Below are 25,363 nucleotides of genomic sequence, written 5' to 3'. Positions count from 1 at the left end.
GGAGGTGACATATCACCCCGACTGATATAGGTCAACTGATACCACCATTGATATAGGGTCATATTAGCACTGCCGCTGATACTGGCTTAACCTGTTGCCTGAGGCACCAGTTGTGCCTGCAGTTCTAGCTTCTGCAACATTTCCTCTATCACCTTCTACAAATCCTGGACCAGGTATGTATACAGCTCCACTGATGAAGGCACTGGCACGATCTGCCTGTTACCCATATCATCAAAGTTGCAAGAGGTGAGACAGAGGCATACAGGCTCCACTTCAATCTTTTGGATTTCTGTCCATTCTCCCAAATTACAGCTTGTCACTGTGATACGGACAGGAGGCAAGGAAATACTGAGTAGATGAGGGTGGTTCCCCAGCAAAGGCCCCACCTTCAAACCTGGAAACCCACAGGCCTAAATGGAAAGAGGCATTCCTGTTTTCACTCCCAAATTTTGCCTTTTCCAACACCACTCTGGCCCACCACTCCCAGTCTTGTAGCCATAAAAATCCGAAACCCTAAGCTCCATGAACGGAAGAGTGGCAGAGAGGCAGAGCAGCAGAGTGACAGAGCAGCACAGCAGAGAAGGAGAAGGAGCATTTGAACGTCCAGAGGAGTTTGGCTAGGGTTGGAGAGGAAATCAGCTGTGGAACAGCCAATTCTGGGGAAAGATCATCTTCCCACTCCATCTCCTTTCCAGTTCCTCATCCATCCCACTGATAGCCATCTCCATCACTCAATAAAATCCCCACATTCACTATCCTTCAAATCCATGTGACCTGATCCTTCCTGGATGCTGGACAAAGGACCTCGGTACCAAGAGGGAAAGGTGTAAAAGGCTGTCACCTTGACTCTCCACTGAACTGGTTTAACACTTAGCTGTCCACGAATGGCAACTGCTAAAAGAACATTAATTGTAACACACTCCTAGACGCCACTGTGGGACTGGAGCCCAAAAGTGCTTGCCCTGGCTCCTACCTGTCTGCATCTCCCCTCCATAAAGGGTTTGAGCACATGGCAGCCCAAGCAGGTTCCACGAGTGGGTCAGAGAACTCTCCCATTTCAGTTGCTCTCCTTCACATCATCTTTCCTTCTCTATTGCTGGCCCTGTTGACTTCAGGTCCAACACAAGAAGCAGGAATAACTGCCTAAATAGGACTGCAAAACCAGTTTTCACAATTGGATAAGGTCAATTACCACCATAAATTTCTTACTGCATATTACTCAGTTTGATTTTTTTCTCTGATAGAATGCTACTTGATAAATACACAGTAATTATTTCATAGTTTTCAAATTTATCAACTTAAATGTGTTGACATAAATGTAAATATACAGTTCTCCTCATTCCGTTCTCTTTTTTTATTTCCTATCCTCTCTTTTAAAATGAAATCCTCAAAACAAGTAAGTAAATAAATAGTAAAAAAAAGAAAGAAAAGAAAATTATTGTATACACAGTCTCACTTTTTCCTTCATGCTATTATATCCTATTTCTTTCAATATTTGATGCATGGTTTCAATGTCATTTATGCATTCAAAATGATCTAGCGAAGGAACATTCTTTGATACACATGTTCTTTCTAATTACACCATTTGTCAACAGTGCTTGTAAAATTACTCTTTCATCTCTCACTTTATTGTTTACATAAAAGTATTTTAAATTAAATGGATCTAAATTTGTATTACTTCTCATTGAATAGTAATGTAACTTATTTCCTGATTTGTTTTTCTTTCTTAGACTCGTGGGACACAACAGTTGGATGATACATTCATTTATTCTAATATTTAACTGTTTTCTTAAATCATTCATAATCTTCAAGATGGCTCAATTTTTACAACAAAACAACAATAATAAATATAAAAATTAAGAATAAAAATAATAAGAAGAAATTAAAAAGACTAGGCATTTCATAGGAAGCTTTTTGAAAAGTAAGACAAGATCAAAATAGTTGGGCAAATTAGAAAGTATTTTTTTATTTCTATGAAAAATCAGTCTTACATGGAGAAAACAATAAGCATCTGTCCAATAATAACTCAGTCTCAGATTGAGAATCTCTGTTCAGACATTGTGTTTGTTGAATGAAAAAATGTATAAGATAAGCTTTTCACATACCTTGTGCTTTCATACAGTTTGAATATGTAATCATAAATTTAAATATATTAACTGCATGCATTTAAATATCTAATATCAAAATAAATGCATCTGTGTTCATTGCAAACCACAGACATAGTCAAGCTCCTATGAAATTACTATGAATTCTATCATTTGGTACATTGTCTAAAATTGGCAAAAAACACTGAAAACATCCCTCAAAATCTTGTATGTGTGTGTGTGCGTGTGTGTGTGTATGTGTATAAAATAGATACTCTTAACATTTTTAATATGGTTTAATTTTATCAAAGTTTTCAATACTAACTAAAATGTTCTACTGTTTCTCTGAGTAAAAAATTTAAAACATATCATTTCAAAAGAATTATGTTTTTAGAAAATTGGTCATTATAGATAATTTCTGCCTATTTTTAATTATGGCACCATTGTGTCAATAAGTTATGTTTAGAACATTTACATTCAAACCAAGAATCCAATAATATGTAAAATGTGTGTTTAAGCTTTGTGCTTATTTGAATTATTGTCCCTTTGATGACAGATATTTCAGCAGCTACAACATAAAAAAATTAAGATATTTAGGAAGACATTTAGGAAAAAATGTTAGCACGTTATTGTTGCTACTTGACTCATTGAAAAAAAAATTCCCATTGACATAACTCTAAAGGGAAATCCATTTGTGGCAAAAGAAAAAAAAAACCTTTAGGAAACCCATTTGGGATTTGTTATATGAAATTAAATTAAGTCACATTTTAAATTTTCTAAAATTTGCTCTAAATACATATCAACAGTTGTAGTATTTCTCTCTACAATTCTATTCTAAAATTACATCCCACTAAAAGTGTGAATTCTCTACATTTCTTCCATATATATCCTAAGAGTCATTATTCTATCCTTTCTCAACATGAGTAACTCAAATATTTCAAATACTTTTTTCATAATTCCATATAGACATATTAAATCAGATGTCACAATAAGGATTAAAAGTGTGGTCAGCCCTATATATTCTTTTTCGCTAGCACAGAGGAGATTAGTACAGAATTGCATTGAGAGAGCTTCAGGGAGTCGCAAGCCAGATACTCACCAGGAATAGCTTCTAAGAGAGTACCACACGCTGTGAGCAAAGGCAGGGAGCAGCTGAATGCTTTTCCATATGACCAAGAGTGGCTTATTATGACAATGACAGCCAGAATATATGAGATCCCGTGACCTGCACAAAAAGACCCAAGATTTGATACAGTGTGGGCCAATGAATCAGGGAATAGATGGAAACAACCACACATGCGCACACACACACACACACACACACACACACACACACGCAAACACATAGAAATGTAAATGCAAAAGTATGATTTTCATTGATTTTAAGTTTAGTTTTGTTTTGTTTATAGAAATAAATGTACATATCAAATAAAAATATCTGACACCTAGTTCTAAATGCATATTTAGTCAAACTAAATGTAAGGTCAGCCAATGACCTGACTCTCTTCATTTCTTCTCATGCCTCACTCAAGAGAAAGTAGATATTCCAGTTACTGTGGCTATATAAGAAATTACCCCCAAAATTAATGGCATAGAATAACAAATTATGGTACTCAGGGACTCCTAGGACCAGGAATTTGGACAGGGCACAACAGGGATGCTTTGTCTTTATTCCACGTTGGCTGGGCCCTCAGGTGGTATACTCAAAAGCTTTGTTCACTCATATGTTTGGTGGATGATGGTGGCTGGCTGGCACCTCAGTTTTTCTCTGTGGTCTATCGTCATGGGCTAGCTTGGGCTTCGTGAGAGTATGGTGGTTTGCTTCCCAGTGCAAGTTTCACAGGAAAGAATCCTGTGGATCTTTTATTCCTTTTATTACCTAGTTTTATAAGTCACATAGCACCATTCTTGCTGTACTCTCTTGATTAGAGCAATTATGTTTCCATCCAGATGCATTTAAAGAAAATACAGACGTCGATTCTCAGTGAGAGAAGTGAGGAGTCACACTGTTAGAAGAACATGTGGGGTGGGAGATGGTGTTGCAGTTATTTAGATGAATAAAATCTGCCATGACAGGCAAGAGGCACAACATAAAGACTAAAATTAGAACTGGTCCTTCTTTTAGTGAGTCTCTCCAAATGCAATCTTCTATCTTTTTCTTTCTGTTCACTACACTTGTTCAAACAGCAAAATGATTCATTTACATATTTTAATTACTTTACTTGGTTGACTCCCTGCTATTTGAAGAAGGGTATTTTTAATCGACTAAAAGAAGGTTAAGTTCTAGTTTTAGACTTTATATCATGAAATATTTATGAATAAGTGAGTCAGATGTTTGGTGAGACAGTGATGGGGCTATGGTCAAATCATGTCTTTTAAAAGGAATTCAAATTTTTGAGGTTTTAGATATTTAATTTAAAGTGAAAGACTAGAAGACCAATTTGTCAGGATAAGCACCATTTGTGAGAGAGAACACGGAATGTATGCAGCTTTGGGCTGAGGGACAGCTTTGATTTTTGTAAAATTATGAAGATATGTTCTTCTAATCTGCCCAGAGATAATCTATAAATTCTTATTCCCCTTTCTTTTCAAAGAATATCTCACCTTCTTGATGTTTATGCTCACACAGTACCTTCTGGGGGGCATAAACATATTGAGATGTTTTGCAATTTTTACATACATGTATCACAGCAGAGATAGGAAGATAAATAATGAGATATTTTGTAGAGGGACAATGACAAATCTGTGGTGTGTTCTATACAGAAGAACTCTGTTTGAGACCAGAAGCCCATTCACATGTATCAATCCTCTGCTCAACTGTTTCAGAGACATTGAAGCAGGCAGTCCTGCTTGCTTCAGAGGCAATTGTAGGTGAAATCAGAAGGTTCCAGGAATTATGATAGCTCACAGCATCATGAATATTTGGGAGTAGATTTCATTGCAAAGAGAGTATAGAGAGCAGAGTCAAGGGTTTATGGGCAGATACTTAAACAATTCATACATTTAGGGAAGTATAAAAAGATAAACTACATTCATGAATTGTTTATTCAAATATACTATTTCATGGCTTAAGGTAACCTTTGGCTCACAACAAAACTGCTTGACTCTAAAGAAGCTATGTTCTATGTTGACAACCCTGAAAATACAATGTTTAAAAGCAAACACACAAAAATACAACTATATATTTTGTGTGATTACCTCTCAGTTACATATTTATGCCAGGGAAAGAGAACAAAAGTAATTAAGTAAAATACCTCATCCTTACTCCTTATTTGCTTATGACCAGGATAATTTGCCAACCTTATTTATGACAAAGGTTTACTAACCAGTGCACTGATGGAATGTATTCATGCCTAAGTTCTTATGTGATCTAATATTATCCAAATGAACTGTACATAATTTCATTGTAAAAGAAAGTTTAATATAGAAGGTTTTTAAATCATTTTAAATTTTACTCTTTCCCAACCTAATATACTTTATTGAGAGAAAGCAAACAAATAGAATTAGTCAAGATTTTACTCTTAATTCCACTTTCTCTTCCGCTGCTTATAGAGCCTCACCTAAACAATAAGAACAACAAAGGGGGCTCTGAACATTACTTGGCAAAAAATATAAAAATAAAATAAAATGAAAGAACATGAAAAGTCCACTACTCCAACAATGTCAAATTTCTCTTGTGATGGCAGGTAACTTAAATCATGGAAAGACACTGAGCAGTAAGGGAAGAATCGCTGTTCTGGTTTCTTTTTTAAAAGAAAAATATGACCTGCTCAACTCTAACAGCTGTCAAGCCTTTCATCACCAGTCTTTGCAGCATTCCTTCAAGATGTGTACCCTGTATAGTTAAAAACAAAAACAAAAACAAAAACACTGCCACTAATGGCTAAGAAAAACTTCAAAACAGAACAAGATAGATTAACATTCCTCATCATGTTTTTGAATGTGTAGCCAAAAACAAAACGAAACAAAAATCAGACAGGTATGCCCATATTCAAATCAGATTTTGATGAAAGTGGGAATATACATCTTATGAATAGATAAAAGGCAGATAGATGAGATCGATTAGATGATAGGTAGACAGTAGATGGGTAATGGAAGATGATATCTTAGCCTGATCCCTAAAATTATTTTGTGGAACTAAAGTACACTTTCAAATAAGTACACTACATGATGAACTTATACTACTTATTCATCCTCAAAGGGTGGATCACAAGGATATTTTTGGACTTAACAAGGTCAAATTTATGCACTCTGAAAACACAGAAATTTAAAATTTTAAAAGATATTTGTATTTTTGTGAAGAAGGGTGTGCTGTTGCTGTTAGCTGTACTAATAAGTACTATATAGGTTTATTACATAATTCATTCCTTTGGCCAAAAACTACTAATGTAAAACAAAAGTCAAGGAGACTTTTCTAAATGGGAATTTTCATGATTAATTTGAAGGGTTTTTAAAATTAATAATGGAACAGTGATTATTGTAGTGAGATGGATAGAGCTTGTTTTTAAAGTCATTAGTGTTATACGGCATGAGTTTCTCGATACCTGTAAAGGTTTATTTTTTTTAAGTGAGCAAAGCTTGAACACGACGTACACAAAAATATGCCTGTTTAAATGAACCAGCAGAAATTCAGGGCAGAGTTGTGCATAAATACATCCTCAAAGATATATATATATATACTATTCGGAAGCCATTTACTTTGAGAGAAGCTGGTAATGATGACAAAGAAAAGGAGCCCCTAATAGTGTGATAATCTCTTTTTTCACTTGTTTTCCCATCTTATTATCCTTGTCCTTGGTATCATCTTTCCCAGCCTTTTATAGCCGTCATCACATCTTTCTTCCTTACGATTTTCCAGTCCATTTTTGTGTGCCTTTGTTATGTCACAGTTTCTCCTACACTCTAATTTAACGAGCCACAAGCAACAAGAAATAGAAAAGAAACCATTCAGCTTTTGAACTTTACTTAGCATACTCTAAATCGGCAGGTCTTAGGCAATTAACAATAAAACTTGTTTAAAAAAACAAATTTTCAGAGGTTTAACCATTGAGTTAGTTATATTGTTTAAAGTATTGCTAAGATACGAAATGGTGATATGTCAGAGGGCACGCAATACTGAAGGAGCAATATTTTGGGAATTACATGGCTGTAGTCAATGTGAAAATCGCCAAGCACCAGTAAGCTTTGTGCCTGTTTGTTCTGCTATTTTAGAGAATGATTTAGACTCTGCTTTAACCTGAGTTTTTCTATGGTAGTTGTTCATGATTTTAAAAGACATCCACGTTTACTTTCTTAGTGTGTGCACAGAACAAACAAACATTTAGGTGTTTACACTGCACAGCTCAAATCCATGGCTCTACAATTGTCAATATCCCAAATCCATTAGGCAAATGCCTAGAAAAGTACAGAAAGTAAGCAATTAGAAGAACTATCAACAAACAAGCGCAGAACTCCTTAAAAAGATGCTCATTTTGACCTTCCAGTTTACTATACAATATTGAGGTGGCATACAGAGCAATGAACAAACCAGTGTTCTCTGAAGGGGAACAAGTATTCCTTTAATTCATCTTCTGAAGCCTGATTAGTTACTATTACTAGGTTCTATAAACAATGTCATTTCTGCCAATGCCCTTTACATATGCAACACATTAGCCAAGGATAGGATTTTAAAATTCTAAATTTCTATTTAATCTCTGCCTATCTACCCTTAGGTTTCTGAATACTTTATTTTGCCAACCTCCTAAGTATTCTCCCGCTCCTGGCCACCCAAATTTTCTATTTCGTCAGCCTTCTCCACCATTTCAAAACTTACATGGCTTATGAAGTATTTTCTCAGGACATGTGAACATAGAGATAATGTGAGCAGAGGACATAAAGGTTGATTGAGCATATATCAAGGCCTACTATTTGTTTGGTAATGCATATGCATCGTCTCATTTATACCTCACATGAATCCTTCAAGAGAAATATTATCCTCAGTTCCCAGATAAAGAATCAAGAGACTAAGTAACAGGTACAATATTGAAACTAGTTAGGGATAGATGCAGAACCACAAGTCCCAGTAGAGTCCGTTTCTAAAGACTCTGCAATAACAAACTGAAAAACCAACGAGTACCTTTGTAATATGATGTGCTCTTCTTTGACTAAATTGGTACACTTTCTGGCAGCCAAACCAAAACAGCACAGGTGGCATCGAACTCCAGAAAAATCTCACTACTTATCGCTGATGAGAATTTCTGCTTTGCATACGTCACCTCACCTTTGCTTGTATTTAGCCTGGGAAGATCCTACCATCTCATTTCTGTCTGCTGAGTGACAGAAATGGCCAGCTTTCCTCCTTGTTTCCTGTCAGTGGACTCTACTATTGTATTTTCTAGAGCCAAAGTGGTTGTTACGGGATGAATTTTTGTCTTCTCTCAATTTTTATGTTGAAGTCCTAACCCCCATCACCTCAGAATGTTACTCTAGTTGGATAAAGGGCCTTTACAGAGGTAGTTAAGTTAAACAAAGCCCTTAGGGTTTGCATTAATGCAACCTTACTGGTGTCTTTATGAGAAGTAGATATTAGGATATACAGAAAGGCACCTGAAAAATATATGCACAGAGGAAAGGCCACCTGAGGACACAAGAGAAGCCAAGGAGAGAAGCCTCAGAAGAAGCTAAATCTGCTGACACCTTGATTTTGGACTTCTAGCCTCCAGAGCTGTGAGAAGATACATTTATGTTGGTTAAGCCATCTGGTCTGTGGTACCTCTGGCAGTCCTAGCAAAATAATACTGTGGCTTTAAAACATGATGCCTATACAGGTGTAAAGAAGAGAGAAAAAGTGGAAGGCTTCCCTGTGAACTTGTCATTGAACAGGTCTTCCTCCCAAGAGCTTTGTGTCAAGTTGAAAACATTTGTGTGTGACTAAGATAATAACAACTGATAATATACTAATGGATCATCTCTGGCATTTTAAAAACAGGTTCCTGGAAATATTAATATATCTTAACATTGAGGAAAGTCACTAAAAATTTATTTACAGGCACTCATCCTGGACAAGGAGCGGAAAAATATTGTGAAAAGGAAGTACTTCTTGTATTTAATCATTCTGTCTAGACATCTTCATAAAAATGCTGAAAGGAGGTAGGATTCAACATTCTCTTATGATTTACACATCTGGCAAAGCTCTATGTCCATGAAATTCAGAGGAAAATGGAAAAGACAAATTTATAATTTAAAAAATTCCCAAATGACAATATGTATTAGAAGAGTATCATTGTGTTCCATGCGAAGCAGGCACTAAGGCAAGGGCTTTGGTGTAGCTATTCTATTAGGAAATGATTCAGGAAAACACACAGGAGGAAGTGAAGAAAAGGAGGCATGTAGGTAGAAAAACCAATAAAGCATGTGTTAAGTGGAACTCCACTTCACAATGCCATAGTCTCATGAGTTGCCAGAAAAACTGAGACATTTATTCATAGATCCCCACCAGTGAGTATAAACCAATGCCTATGTGTGTATGTAAATTGTAACTCATTATTTCATTGGCCAGCACCGTGGCCTGGGTCCTTAAATTTGAGTTTTAGGGGAGTGAGGGCATGTGTATGTAGTTTTATTTGAAATAAAATACACACAAGGTAGTAAACAAATTATCACATATATCACAATAAATGTATATAAAATGAAGACCTATGAAACCAGAACCTATAGGAAGAAGGTGACTGGGGTCAGCACCACAGAAACATCTTGTTACCTCTACCCAATCACTACTCCCATAAAGGTAAACTACTAAGCCAATTTCCAACATCACAGATAAGTTTTGCCTATTTATTTCTGAAGAGTATTATAAGTGCAATTATAAATATATACTTTTAATTTTCTTGCTTTTTTCTGTCACCATCATTTTTATGAGATTCATCTGTAGTATTACATGTAGTTATAGTTCATTTATCCCCATTTCAGCTTAGAATTTAATTGTGTGAATGCAGTAGTTTATTCATCATTATTTCTGGGAAAAGCATTGTTATCACAGAACTGCAGTGTTTCTTGGGAAACTTAAATTTTATACTTTTGAACAAAATTAATATATTGTTTTCCTGGCTACTTACAAACAAAAGAAACAGCCACAATTTCTTCTAAACTAGAACTATTCTGCTTTTTTTTTCACCTATACTGTAATAATCCCTAAACAGAAATACATGTTTCGCTTTTATATGTAGGTACGTGTATGTTTGACAAACATCGTTTACTAAATTACACATTTAATTGATAAATTTCAGCAAGTCATTCATTCAACGTATAAACATTTTTGATCACCTACTGTGTGTAAGCTATTTTGCTGTATACTGGAGCCATGATGAACAAAAGGAGACCTAGTTCTTGCTCACCCTCAATTACTTTACAATTAGAGAGCCACAAAGAAATGTAAAATAATAGTTATGACTCAGCATGGTGACTGACACAAGAAATGATGTACAGGTTTCCCTGAGGGAATGAAGAAGGAAGCCTAATCCAGATTTGTTTGGTGCAGGAAATCCTGGAAGAAGATGATAAGTTTACAGTTATTTAAGCAAGTCAGGATGTGTCCTAGCAAATAAAAATGTGTTCAGGTCCTGAGGTTAAAAAAAAAAAAATTGACGTATTGGGGGAAATTAGAGGACTTCTTTTTGTTTGGAGTCGTTTAGTTTCCTCATCTGTAAAATAAAGGGAATAGAATGAGCGAGCAGTGAGCATTCTTCTAGCTCTGACATTTATATAAACTATTGGTCTCCTATTGGTCTGGTCTCTAGAACTACAATGAACACTTACAGAAAAAGATCTCAATTTGATTGTTTAACCTCCTGCAATGCTAATGAAGTGATGTGATATCCACAGTGGCCCAGCCACTGTTGTTGAATGATCTATGGAACAAAAAATAAATAAATCTCCATAAAAAGTTTCTTACATGTCTTTTACTTACCTCAGTTTTGAATATCTTACACTTTAGAACCATGTAATTTCCTCAAACATTTTTGACATTAAAAACCAATTCATTGAAACCATAAAATCCATTTATTTATCTTGCTACCAAATTACAGGGGGTTGGGGAGGGAAGACAGAAATGAAAATAAGGAAATCTTCACCAGAATGCTTGGGATAACTTATAGACTCTCTCATTTAAATTTTCAGTTCATAACAGAAACCAAAACATGTTTCATTTCATAAATATTAACACTACAAGAGACTGACTCATGAACCAAAGAAAGAACTTTTAAAAGAACCACCTCTAACGCTTTGAACTATTTTGTGAACAATTTCTGATCACAAAGGGCCAATCCATATAACAACAGCCCTTTCTCTTCACCTTGCTGATACGGTTTGGTGGTGTGTCCCAACTCAAACCTCATGTTGAACTGTTATTCCCAATGTTGGAGGTGGGGCCTGATGGGAGGTAATTATATCATGGGAGTGGTTTCTAATGGGTTAGCGCCATCCCCCTAGTGTTGTTTCATGATTGAGTTCTCACGAGCTCTGGTTGTTTAAAACCGTGCATCACCTCCCCTTTAGCTCTCTCTCCTGTAGCCATGTGAAGATGTGCTTGTTTTGTCTTTTGCCATGATGGTAAGTTTCCTGAGGCCTCCCCAGCCATGCCTCCCGTACATCCTGCAAAACTGTGAGTCCATTAAACTTTTCTGTATAAACTAACCAGTCTCAGGTAGCTCTGTAGAGAAATGTGAGAATGGACTAATACACTTGCCAACACACTCACATACACTTAGGAAAACTTATTAATTTTCCATGGGTGTTGCTAAATACGATGTGCTGTAAGTCTGTATATTGAATTAAAGTTTGTAAACAGCCTATGAAAGAAACAGAAACATCACAGCTTTTCTGCTTAAATGTGTTGAAATTTCTTTGTTCATATAGTTGTTAGACTGTGCAGACTCCTAGTATGTCTAAAAGGCATATTAGTGTCCTAATAAACTTTTCTTCTGCACATAAAATATCAGCATTCTTTATTTCTTTTATGTGCATGTCTGGTACATGTGTCATGAAAATGTATACGCACATTAAACTTGTGACTCTATAAATCTCCTTTAAAAGGGATTTTCACTTTCAATATAGATAAATGCAATTATTTCATTTTTCCGATGATAAAATAAACATACAATCACTGCACGTGCTTAAAAATTTGTAGCACAGACAGAATAGCAGCTTTAAATTTATCAACAACTACGACATGCATAAATTACAATTAATATTTGGTTTGCTTTCTTTCACTTATTTACTTCATTTTTAGCAGAATTGAGATGTGTGGCAGCTGAGAATTGTGTTCTGCAGCATGCAGTAAAAACCGATTACAAGGGCTTAATTAACGAGAAGGTGTTTTCTTCCCAAACGTTTTCTTTTTTTTTTCCACTATTGTTTTTGTTTGTTTTAGCACAATAAGCAATACAGAGACAGGCAGTCCATGGCTGCTATAGTACCTACAGGGACCATACCCTTTGTTTTTCCTACTCCTGCATCCTTACATTGCAGCTGTATCTTCATGGCAACCTCATACTGGCAAGATATGCTCCCTGTAGTATTACACCCAGAAAGAAGAAGGAAGCATCAAAGAGCATGGAACAGTACTTAGGTCAATAAAACAAAAGTTTCCCAGAAACCCATAGCAGAATATCATTTGGCCACCTGTATCTTAAAGAAATTTGGGCCAGGATTGTGTTTAGGTGGCATTTCTCCCCCTCAAATATCAGTGTAAGTAAAATGGAATAAATTAGATATTTGGGAGGCAACTGATAATGCCTTCCACAAGATTATATATACAGCAAATATGATTTGCTGGTTTCATTACACTTGAGTTATCCCATACACAAGTTTACATAATTGAAACATTTGCATGAACATAATTGTAATGGCTACATGTCTGTAAAATTATCCATTTCTTCCTTCCATCGAACAAACATTTAAGGATGATTTTTCTTTTTTTTTTTTTAAATTTTATTATTATTATACTTTAAGTTTTAGGGTACATGTGCACAACGTGCAGGTTTGTTACATATGTATACATGTGCCATGTTGGTGTGCTGCACCCATTAACTCGTCATTTACATTAGGTATATCTCCTAATGCTATCCCTCCCCACTCCCCGCACCCCACAACAGGCCCTGGTGTGTGATGTTCCCCTTCCTGTGTCCGTGTGTTCTCATTATTCAATTCCTACCTATAATTTAAGGATAATTTTTCTTTTACTATTAAAATTTTTAATATTAATTCAAGATATTTGTGCCCAGTGATATTATATACAAAATATTATTTGTATTTAATAGGTTGGTATTTTAGGCTTACAGGTTTTATTTTACATTCTGTTCTCTTTCTGGTAACATGAAAATTATATTATTTTATTAAGAAATATTTTTTCAGTAAACTTTATATATTTCTTTGCCTATCAGCATTTACACTATTTTAAATCAAGGTCTTAATGAATACGCTTCAAAATTAACTCAGTATGTGCAAACTTCAAAGAGGTTTGACATTTGGTTACAGCACAATTAAATAAGGAATTCATGTATTAAAATTTTATACTATGACTTAAAATATCACATTAGCTGGAAACATCAATAGAATCACTAATATTTGATATGTGATACATGAAAATAAAAGCTAATCTGTCTTCTTATTATGGAAGAAAAAATAGATCTTACAATTGCATATTCAACTGTTTTTAATAAATGGCAATTAAGAATTTTAGTCCTCTATTGTATAATTACTGATTTGCAAGGTCCAATATAAAGTCAATAAATTTAAACTAACATAATTCCCTACACCATGCTAATGCTTGGGCCAGGCATACTTTCTTGTCCCTGTGTTAAACAATGCTGGGATCAAGCAAAATAACTTAGCTTATTGCTCCATAAAACATCTGCTACTATAAGATAAGACTGTATTAACTAAAGAGTTTACTTATCAAGATTAACAGCTTGTTCATCCAGATTCTCTTGGAGATCCTCACCTTGCTGTATCTACAGATCCAAAGCTATTATGTCCTAAACTTTGACAAATTCCTATAAGTTCTCCTTCCAAGGCCTGCCTTAAGATTGCCCAGCTCAGACTTTCAAACTCAAGAAATAACTTCTTCTTATTTCTCATTCTCAAACCATGCTAAGACTCTATCGAGAGACACTCTCACTCACTGCCATATATCTATTAAGTTTTTCCTGACCAACAGATTTTTATAATGGCTGTATTAGTCAGGGTTCTCCAGCACTAACAGGAGATTTAATAGGAAATTCAATAGATGATAGACAGATAGATAGATAGATAGATAGATAGATAGATAGATATTTACTGTAAGAAATTGACTATTGGCTGTTGGCTGTGGTGGCTGACCCCTGTAATCCCAGCACTTTGGGAGGCCAAGGTGGGAAGATCACTTGAGGCTGGGAGTTTGAAACCAGCCAGGGCAATATAGCAAGACCCCACCTCTACAAAAAAATTAATAAAATAATTATAAAATATTTTAGTAATTGGCTGCATGTTTATGGAGTCTGAGAAGTTTCATGGTCTGTCATCTACAATCTGGAGACTCTGAAAGATAATAGTATAAATTGTAGGCTAAGCCTAAAGGCGTGAGAATCAGGAGTACCAATACTGGAAGTCCCAGTTCAAGAAAAGAAGACCAATGCTACAACTCCAGCAGTTAGGCAGAGACAGAAAATTCATTTTTGTTTTATTCGGGTCCTTAGTGGGTTGGAGGATGCCCAACCACATCAGAGAGGAAAATTTGCTTTAACCAGTTTTCTAATTCAAAGTTAATCTCTCCTGGAGACACCCTCACAGACACACCCAGAAATAATGTATAACAAGCTATCTGGGCATCCCCTGGCCCAGTCAAGTTAACACATAAAATCCACCATCACAATGGTTTTTGGGGGGTCAATAGTAAGCAGTGGATAGATTTCTGAGTAGACATCAAAAACATGAAAAACATTTAATATTATATGATTAAACTCAAATTTTGTATACTTTAAATACAGATTACTTAGTGATCACCTAACATTGACTACCAATACAAATTTAAGGTGTAGTTAATTTTGATTTTCCATGACAACTAAGAAAATTAAAAGTTAGCCTTGTATTTATTTCCTAAAATGAAACAAACAAAACTCTATTATTTTAAAGCATATTTTGATCATTCAAAAATAATCTTGGTTAATAACAATAATGAACTTCAGATTATATTTTAAACTAAAAACAGCAAACCAAATATTTTCCAGAAAGAATCGAGCACTTTAAGTAGTCTAGAATTTAGGGACATGTTTACAACGTTGGGATACAGGTTGAGCATCCCTAAAACAAAAAATCAGAAGTGTTTCAAAATTCAAAACTTTTTGAGTGCTGACATGATGCCACAGGTGGAAAATTCTACACCTGACCTCATGTAATAGTTTGCAGTAAAAACTTGGTGTATAACACAGAGTTTATTCATTTAGGGGACATACTTAAAATATTGCATAAAGCTATCTTCAGGCTATACATAAAAAGTATACATGAAACACAAATGAATTTTGTGTTTAGATTTGGGTCGCGTCTCCAAGGTATCTCATCTTGTATTTGGAAATATTCCAAACTCTGAAAAAAAATCTGAAATCTGAAACACTTCTTATCCTAAGCACTTCAGATAAAGAATACTTAGCTTGTACTATAAACTGGAATGAAAAGTTTGGCAAGCCATTTGGGGCATTTATTGCTTTTCAAAAATCTCTAAAACCAGAAAACCTAACTCCCATGATTCAGGGAGAGAGACATCTATCTCCATTTTCCAACAGCACTCTTAGGTGTAACAGCCATCACTACCAGAAATGGCTGCTCTGTCTATTTTATACCAAATTAAAATCATGCTTGGTAACTTCTGAGAAGCTGATTTTTTTTTTTCTCATCCTAACATCAGAAGGCAGTTGTATCAGTCTCAGAATATCTCCTTTCAGGGGTGGTCCTGGGATAGTTTTGTCAGGTCAATGTTTCATTCTGAATAGAAATGGTGAAAGGACAGATAGAAAGGAAAGAATTGGGAAAAAATCTTCAGGTTAAGTCCTGAGTGTATACTATCATGAGGTGAGAAAAAGGAAATCCCAGGGAAAATTGCCTATGCTCAAAGATATTCCATCATCCCCTCCTCCTCTATCATTCCCTCATTTGCTCTTATTTAAAGACATTGGAAAAGAAATCAAAATTGCCTTTGAAAAAGGTTAATTCATTTTGACTCAATTACAAAACTTCTATATAACTTGAATTCCATTAATAAGATAGTCTTTAACCTTCCAACCTTCTCTTCAGACTAAAGAATTCAAATTCTTTTCTTTGTTGTTTTGTTCTATCCCCCAGGCTTTTCAACATTCTTCATATCCATCAAACTCTGTAGCAAAAAATTAGGCACTAGTCTTCTAAGACCTAGACTGCAGGTAGATTCACGTGCTTGCTTTTTTTTATACCACTACCATCTTCTATTTCACCCTTGCAAAATTTTTAAAAACATGTGTTTCCGGGGAAAGCATCATGTGGCAGTAGTGATTTTCCCCTGACTCCAGCAGTCCAAGTTCACACAGCATGTGGCTGGAACAGATGCAGTCAGTGTGATGGAATATGAACAGGTTGCCTTTCTGATAGAACCGCACCCAGCATTTCTTCAAAACATTCAAAAATGTGTACTAACAGAAGACTCTAGGTTATGTAGGCCACATGCTTACAGAGTTATCTGATTAAAAGCAGTGCTTCAAAACATGCTGGTTTGTTTTTAAAATAATGTTAGCATAACTAATGCTTATTACATACAACATAAAAACTTAAAAAAACACCCTTTTTAGCAGATGATTTAAATTATTTTGGAATCAGCACAACACAGAGAAGCAGGTGATAAGAATAATGTGTTAGTATAATGAGTCCTTAAACCACAGATTTAATATTGTTCCTGAAATGTTTGGCAAGAGGAAAAAGTATCAAGAGAATTCGATAATAGTTTATTCCTAGTGGGCTACAGCAAAGATAGACTGTCACAGAATGAATGAAAATTTCTATCTCTGTAATTGAAAATATAATTATAAAAATTTTGAATCTAAAGTGCAAGGTAATTCTAGATTTCAAGCTTACAGTAGGCCAGTCTGGCCGATACAAACAAAATCACAAAATGCACTGTCACCCTGTTATCTGCTGCTCTCTTTCTTTGCAACTTTACATATATTAAAATCAAAAGGCACGGTAACTCTGAGTGATGTTTCTGTTAAAAATGTACATACAAAAGAGGACTAGATTCTGCCATAATCAAGAATATTGCAATTAGACATAAATGCCTCAGTTGTGGAAAAGCTGGACCTTAACCAACTTCGAAATATTTACCTGTATAGACTATGCCAGAACACCACGGGCCAAACTTTCCCTATGTAAGATCCTTTATGAAAAATCTTACAGACAGAAGGGATTGGGCAACTCATAAGCCAGCAAATACAACAAGACGCAAACACAACGAAAAAAATGTTGAGTCTTGCTACCAACAAAGAAATGGGATTAATTAAAGAAATTAATAAAAAAGGAGCTATTACCACTTATTGCACTGAAAAGTTTATGTGAAAATGCCCATGCTGGTTTTGGGGAAAAAAATTGGTAATAAGTATCAAGAATTATAAATATGTGCATATTCTTTAAATTTAAAGATTATAATAAAAGTATATAATCTAACAACTCTATTCCCTGAGATCTCTATATCAAGAAAAGCTGCATTTTCAGGAAATGGGGTTGATTTTATTTTATATCACTAGGATATGTAAATAATTATACCTTTATGCTAGCCAACACCCCTTCTCCTCAATTTGGCTGTTAAAAATCCAAAACGTAATTTGATGCACATCTCTAATGAATGCATAAAACTTAACAGCATGTATTTCATAATTCTTGTTTCAGTTTATTTTTTCTCTGCTTATTTTTCATTACTTTGATATTGTCAGGCGATATTTTCATCTTGTTATTTTATATTGTTTGAAAGCTATTTTATTTTAAAACTTTTGGAAATAAAACAAGATTTAAGCAATTTAAATGTTCACCAAATAAAATACCACAACACCGTTCCCAACTTACCATGGTTCAACTTACAATTTTCCTACTTTAGGATGGATTTATTGGGACATAAACCCATTGTAAGTTGAGAAGCATCTGTATATGGAAAATAATTTTGACATAATAAACACTTAATAAATGTGTATCATTAAAATTTTATTTGCAAAAAAGTCTGAGTCAAAAGATGAGAGAATTATAGAGTATAATATAAACATTTAAAACTAATATAAAAACAAAAAACTATTCTTATAATAAAATTCAATTTATATTATAATATATATTATCATGTAATTTGAGTAAAAAAAAGTGAAGAATTAAAAATACACAATTTTGTGTGTGTGAGAGAGGTAAAGAGAAGGAAAGAGAAAGAAGAAATATATGCCTGTGTACCCACAAAAAGAAATCCTTAAAAATGCCAGCAGTCTTATTAAGAGATTTGCTTCTTGTTTTATATTTTTTCAAAATATTGTTGTTCCTATGTTACTAAAAAACATAAAATGTTATCTTTTAAACAAAGTTTAAAGGTCAAATTTTGTTAAATGTTAAATTTTTAGTATTATTTTTATGATGAAATGTATTTAATTTAAAATTATACCTGACCAAAGTCCTGGTCCTCAGGCAGGTTAAATTTTGCAATTTACATTTTATTAATAAGGTATTTAAGACCCAGGTGAGCAAAGAGACTTCTGGAGGCTAGAAACACTGATAATGTCAAGAAAAAATTAGGGATCCAGTACCCTGGCATATTTTCATTCATATGTTGGCATCTTTTCTACTGTAATTACGCTACCTATCTCTGATGATGCTTGGCTTTTAAGCTTGCTGAGAGAGAAACTTTGCATCAGACTTCAGTATGATGTAGTCATATTTTTTATGCTTATTTTCATAAAATTCAAATTAATTTGAAGCGTAGTTGCGCAACATTGTCAACTGTATCTTGGAGAAGCATTCTAAACTTCACTTTCTCCTCAGAGATGAGAGTGGGCAGCTCCAAGGAGGTGGGCAGCCCTACCTCCTACGCAGCTCATCTCTGAGGCATTGGTGGACAGACGGGGCTGTGAATCTCCAAAGTTCCACACAGAGGAAGCAGGAGGGTAACAAAATGGACGAGGGAAGTTGTGAAGTCCGGCGTGAGGCTGACAGTGGACATGTGAGGGGAATCTGTTAAAGTCAGTGCTCAGGCTAAAGGCAGCTGGACGATGACAGGGAGGCCACCAGGGTCACTGCTCACACAGCACTTGTGCCATAACTGAGGGAGCCATGGGGCCTGGAACTGAGGAAGCAGCTGGACTGTGAGGTGGATCTAACTGCTGAGACAGGAAGCGGGTGGTCACAGGAGGAGGAAAAGATGAGGCTTGCGCTATGGAGCATCTGCCCCCACATTGGCTCCTGTGAAAAGGCTCCACGAAGATTAAATCGTAAAGGAAAAAGCATTTATTTTGCCTAATCATCGACAGAAACAATTTTGACACTTGCAATGCTGAAAGGAAGGCTACTCTGGACAACAAAACAAGAAATGTGGAATTCTCGAGGGCTAAGTTGTCTCAGAAAGTGCACGGGCAACAAACACATTTCCACAAGAGGCTGGGTGGTCAGTAAGGAATTCTTCACTGATTTCTGACTTTTCCAGTGACTGATGTGCACCTCCAAGCAAGTTCCTGAATCTCTTTGAACCTGTCTTCCTACTAGAAAAATGGGTGTCTTGCTGTAAAAAGAAACCACTTCTTTTAGAAACCAAAAGTTCCCTGGCAAGCTACATATGCAAAATGCTCTAATTTCAAAGGAAAATATGTTGGAGTCATTCTTGAATATCTAAGTTGAAATTCTCTTTATAAAGTTTTAGCTGTAAGAACACATTCTAAATTTATTGATCCAAAATTGTCTGGTTGGCTTTTGTTGTTGCTTTAAACAACTTTCTATTCTATGTACTAACAAAAAAATCAGATGTTAAATTTTCTTCATGTTGGCTTAATGGAGATAAATAAAAAGCACATTTTTAAATTATCATTTTCTACTTACCATAGGAAGATAAATTTAGAGCTTGTTTAGTCTATTGAAGCTGTAACACACTCTGTTTAGCTCATAAGGCAGCCCTGGTTTCACTCCAAAATAGGCATTTTCCTGACAAAAATAAAATAAAATAAAATAAAAAACAAAGGTCGAAGTCATAATTATACCTAATAGGAAAATAATGAAATCAACTGAATATTAACTAGATCTTTCTATTCAGGCTGGTGCATTTTTAGGGAGATACAATCTTAAAAATTAAATTTTTAGGCTGGGTGCAGTGGCTCACGCCTGTAATCCCAGTATTTTGTGAGGCTGAGGTGAGCAGATCACATGAGGTCAGGAGTTCGAGACCAGCCTGGCCAACATGGGGAAATCTTGTCTCTTTTAAAAATATAAAACTTAGCTGGGTGTGGTGGCACACATCTGTAATCCCAGCTACTTGGGAGGCTGAGGTGGGATGACTACTTGAGCCCAGGAGGCAGAGGTTGCAGTGAGCCGAGATGGCACCACTGCGCTCCAGCCTGGGCAACAGAGCAAGACTGTGTCAAAAAAAAAAAAAAAAAATTACTTTCTGTAAAGTAACCCCCCACCCCAACATACACACACAAACACACAAACACACTTGACTAGGGTTCTCCTGGTTCATACATGACCTTCCTCTAAGGCAGTGTTTTCATAAATTAACTGATAATGAATACAGATTTCCAAGTTCCTCCAGAGTAAATTCTGAATCAGTAGATCTGAAGTAAGGCAAAGCAATCTGTATTTTTTTTTTAACAAGCACCCTAGGGAGCGAAGAAGTTCAAAAAACACTTCTCTAAAAGACCACTTGCTACTGTTGTAGGTAAATAACTCAATTCACCTAGATCCTGTCTTAGGACAGACCATCCGTGACAGCACTAATAAATTGTGCATGAAATTGATTTCATCTATATTGGAAACATAATTTGTCCTGCAGTATGTCTTGTATGCCATTGACTCACACTTTCATTTCAGTTGTTGTTTCTGCGTGGTCTAATCTTGTATATATAACCTCACTTACAGAGAAGATTTTAATTTTTCTCAATTATGAAGTTTGCCTTTCTCCCTCCCTTCAGTTTACTGATTTTTCAGTGAGGAGTTCTCAAGCCTTAGAATCCAATTTCTTCTGATTTCAGTTCAAGGTAAAAGCTTAAACCCAAGCAAAGCTCACTGCAAAGAATGTGGTTAGAACAGAAGAATAGAAATTGCACATTTATTCAATTATATCTTTTGTTTTGTGCTTTGTAAATACCATTTCATCTAACGTAAATTAGAATCACAGTCTTAGTGAATTTCAGACACAAATAGGGTGGTTCACACTCATATATCTTAGCCACCATGTTTATTGGCACTGTATTATAATGGACTTAGACTAAAAGAAGAAATAACCATTTGAGTTTGTTTCCTTGTTCTACAACCTTTTCACATTCCAGCTTCTCCGCATAAAAGGAATTAACAGAACAGAGTACACTGCACCTGAATACTAAACGTCCTCACATTCTATGTCCTTGAGCAAATCTGAACTAGGGGAAAAAAAAATAAAAAAAAACTTTTTGCTAACACAAATACAATGAAGTAGCAGACATATGCACTATGCTAAATTCTATCACTTTCTAAGCTATGTGTCATGAATAAATAACATACTTTAAGAAACTACACAAACTCCTTTTGATCACCAGGTTTCTATTCTGTAAATTGCTGCTGCAGATTTATATGCTACCTAACTTACTATCAGTGAATATATGAGGTAAGGGGAGAATGGAGTCATATTGTAATTGCCATATTATGTGTGCTTATCCAGGTTACACATTATGTTTGAAAGTTATTTTTCTTACAGGGATAAGGATGGGGTGATGTGTGCCATTTTATTATTATCAAGAGGAATATTAAATCAATTTGTATTTATCCCAATAACAAAATTTTAAAATTTGTGAAAGAGGGTTCATTTATTTTCAATTAGTAGTAAATAAACCACCTTATAATGAAAAGCATAGTAATTTCTGCTTGAATATCTATAAAATAAAAAGGCATGAAGAAACCAAATAGTACATTGCAACTAACTGTAAAAGTGAAGCTGAAATAACATCACTCTAAATCCTCCCAGTATGCAAACCATGATGATATGAAAAAAACACAAACTTTAGATTACAATCCTTTTCTTTAATGCCCTAAGCAAAGATAAATTTTTAAATCCCAAATTAAATACTATTTAAACATATATTTTTAATTAAATATATGTAAACATTAAGTGATTCTGATATAATAGCTTTCAAGGCCAGACTAATAGTTCTGTTTCCTTTTCTCTGTCATTCTGGTGAGTCCACAGAGTAAATGAATTTTTTTTTAAGTCACTCGATACAGATAAGGTTTTTTTTAAATAAAACCTGACAGTCTGGTTTTAAAATTTATATGGAAGATTAAACGGCCAAGAATAATCAAGATATTTTTGCAGAAAAAGAATAAAGAGTGAGGATTTACCCTACCAGGTAGCAGGACTTATTATGAGGCTATAATAAATATGATGGGAGTAGCATTGTATTGGAGTTTTCTAAATTAACAGATTAAACGTAATAAAGAGTTTAGACGGATATGCATATATGAAAACTTGACATATGACAAGAGTGGTATGCAAGATCAGTTCAAAATGAAAAAAAATCAATTAATAAAACCAAAGAAAAACGACCATCTATAGGTAAAAAAATTGTAGGCAACTAGATCCTTACCTAATGCCTTTCACTCCAGCAAACTCAGATAGATTACAAACATAAATATCAAAAACAACGCTTTAAACATTTAGTCAAAAATATAGATTAATACTTTTCTGACCTTGGGATAAAGATCATTTCCTAAAACAAGACAAAAAAAATGCTAGCTAGAAGCCATGATTGATAAAACCGACTCTATTAAAATGAAGAATTTTGATTTTTCAAAAGGCACATAAGGTAAGGGAAAACAAAGTAAAAACTGTTAGGAGAAAAGGACCAAGGATATATTAAAGCAAAGAATCACTTCTAGAAAATAAAAAGGAAAGGATAAACAACTTAATAGGCAAAACAGACACAAACAGAAAAATGGACAAAAGACACAAACAGGTATCACAGAGAAGAGGAAACACATAATTACCAGTAAGATTATGAAGACGGGCTCAACCTCTTTGTGGTTAAGGAAATGCGAATCAAGACCACAAGATACCATTTTATATCCACCCACTGACAAAATTTAAGAGCCCTGATCACATCATGTGCTAGAGAAGATAGTTTTAGTATCATTGATCAGAACATAAATAGTTAAAATGACTCTGAAAAATAATTTGGCAATATCATTTAAAGTTATTCTCATATCAAACTATTCAACATTTATACTGCTAGGCATTATCCAACGATATGCCTCACATTTGTGAACTTGGACGCATATACATGAATATTACTAGCAAGGTTATTTATAATAGGGAAATATGAGAAATTAACCCAAGTGAAACGGAGATGAATAATTAAATGTGATATATCCATGCACTATAATTCTATAATAGTGCAACCCAGGTGTGGTGGCACATGCCTGTAATCCCAGCACTTTGTGAGGCCAAGGCAGGAGGATTGCTTGAGCCCAGGAGTTCAAGAGCAGCCTGGGCAACACAGCAAGACCACGTCTCAAAAAATGAAAATTCTGTAATAGTGTCAATGAACATATATACCTGCAACAGTGAAAACAGACAAATTATAAAGCTACTTGGAATAACTTAGATGAAATTTAATGTACAATGCTGTCAGTGGGGAGGAGGAGGTGAACACAATCTTAGAAGACTATGAACAACCTACTAACCTTTTTTAAAAGTTCAAAACAGTTAAAACTATAGATAGATAGATAGATGTGGAGATATAGACATATGTGTCTATATATATATGTATATACAGAAATGTATTATGTAGATTTTTATATATATGCACTTTTTTGAGATAGAGAAAAATACGCACAAATTCAGATAGTGGTCATTATAGAGGGGGGTTGGGGGATGGCATGGGGAGAACATATTAGTAAATATAAGTTATAATAAAACATATCAGTTATGATCAATGTATTATATTAGTTCTTTGGTTGGTTAGTTCAATGACATTCAGTATATTTTAGATGATAGATGTGGATAGATGATAGATAGATAGATAGATAGATAGATAGATAGATAGATAGATAGATACAGCCCACTGAGAAATGATAATAAAGTCTACTGACTAAGTATCATTATGCCAATTCTGTGAATCTGAAATATATTAAATTAAAAAGTAAAAGACAAAAAATACCACCTGACTCCAGAGCAGTTCTCAAACTTCACTATGTACCACCATCACCTGGAAAGCTTTATTAAAGTTCAGATGATTGAGTCCCCACCTCCAGAGGTTCTGTGTCAGTGGAACTGAGGTGAAGCCAATAAATAGCACCCTAGGTGATTCTATTCTAGGTGATATAAGGTTCACAGTATTAGAAACACTGCTTTATAGGAAACGCTTTTCTTGGCTTTATCACAAAAAAGTTTATGTTCTTCAACCTGTGTATGTCATAGTGGCCCAATGCCCTCTGGACTTAAGTGACACAAGTTTATATCTTCATGACCCTCCATTGTTCCAGCTGCATAGTTCATATTAAGGCATGCCTTATATTAAATAATAAAACCTGTAGTAATAATAACTTAAACATATTTACATAGAACTGCATGTTTAATCTATTTTTATTACTTTATGATATGAGATGAATTGTATCCCCCCAAAATTCATATGTTGAATTACTAACCCTCAGAATGTGACTGTACTTGGAGATAGGGTCTTTAAGGAGGCAATTAAGGCTGAGTGTGGTGGGTCACACCTGAAATCCCAGCTCTTCGGGAGGCCAAGCTGAGAAGATCGCTTGAGCCCAAGCATTCAGGACCAGCATGGGCAACATACTGAGATCCCATCTGTACAAATAAAAAAATTATAAGAAAAAACGAGGCAACTAAGTTTGAGAGCGGTCATTAGGATGGGCCCTAATCCAATATGACTAGTGTCCTTATAAAAAGAGGAAATTCGGACATTTTTGTCATAGACATGCACAGAGGGAAGACCACATGAAGACACAGTGCGAAGAAAGAAACCCTGCCTACACCTTGATCTTGAACTTCCAGCCTCCAAAACTGTAAGAAAATATTT

General features: G+C 35.0%; 1 long non-coding RNA gene across 3 annotated transcripts in view; it reads right to left on the bottom strand.

Annotated features, from left to right (window-relative positions):
- Positions 1-25,363, bottom strand: part of LOC129143513 (uncharacterized) — a 469,878-nt gene that overhangs the window by 251,932 nt on the left and 192,583 nt on the right. For 2 of the 3 annotated variants that reach the window (XR_008547024.2, XR_008547023.1), the window contains 2 exons: positions 20,175-20,276; positions 3,184-3,309 (listed from right to left, as the gene is read on the bottom strand). This is a non-coding gene — a long non-coding RNA (uncharacterized LOC129143513). Of the gene's footprint in view, positions 1-1,360; positions 3,310-20,174; positions 20,277-25,363 lie in introns of those variants that run through there. The other variant, XR_008547022.2, reaches the window with a different exon arrangement.

The sequence above is a fragment of the Pan troglodytes genome, chromosome 2 (genome assembly GCF_028858775.2).
Source record: "Pan troglodytes isolate AG18354 chromosome 2, NHGRI_mPanTro3-v2.0_pri, whole genome shotgun sequence".
NCBI lineage: Eukaryota > Metazoa > Chordata > Mammalia > Primates > Hominidae > Pan > Pan troglodytes.
This window is presented reverse-complemented; position numbering and strand designations above follow the sequence as displayed.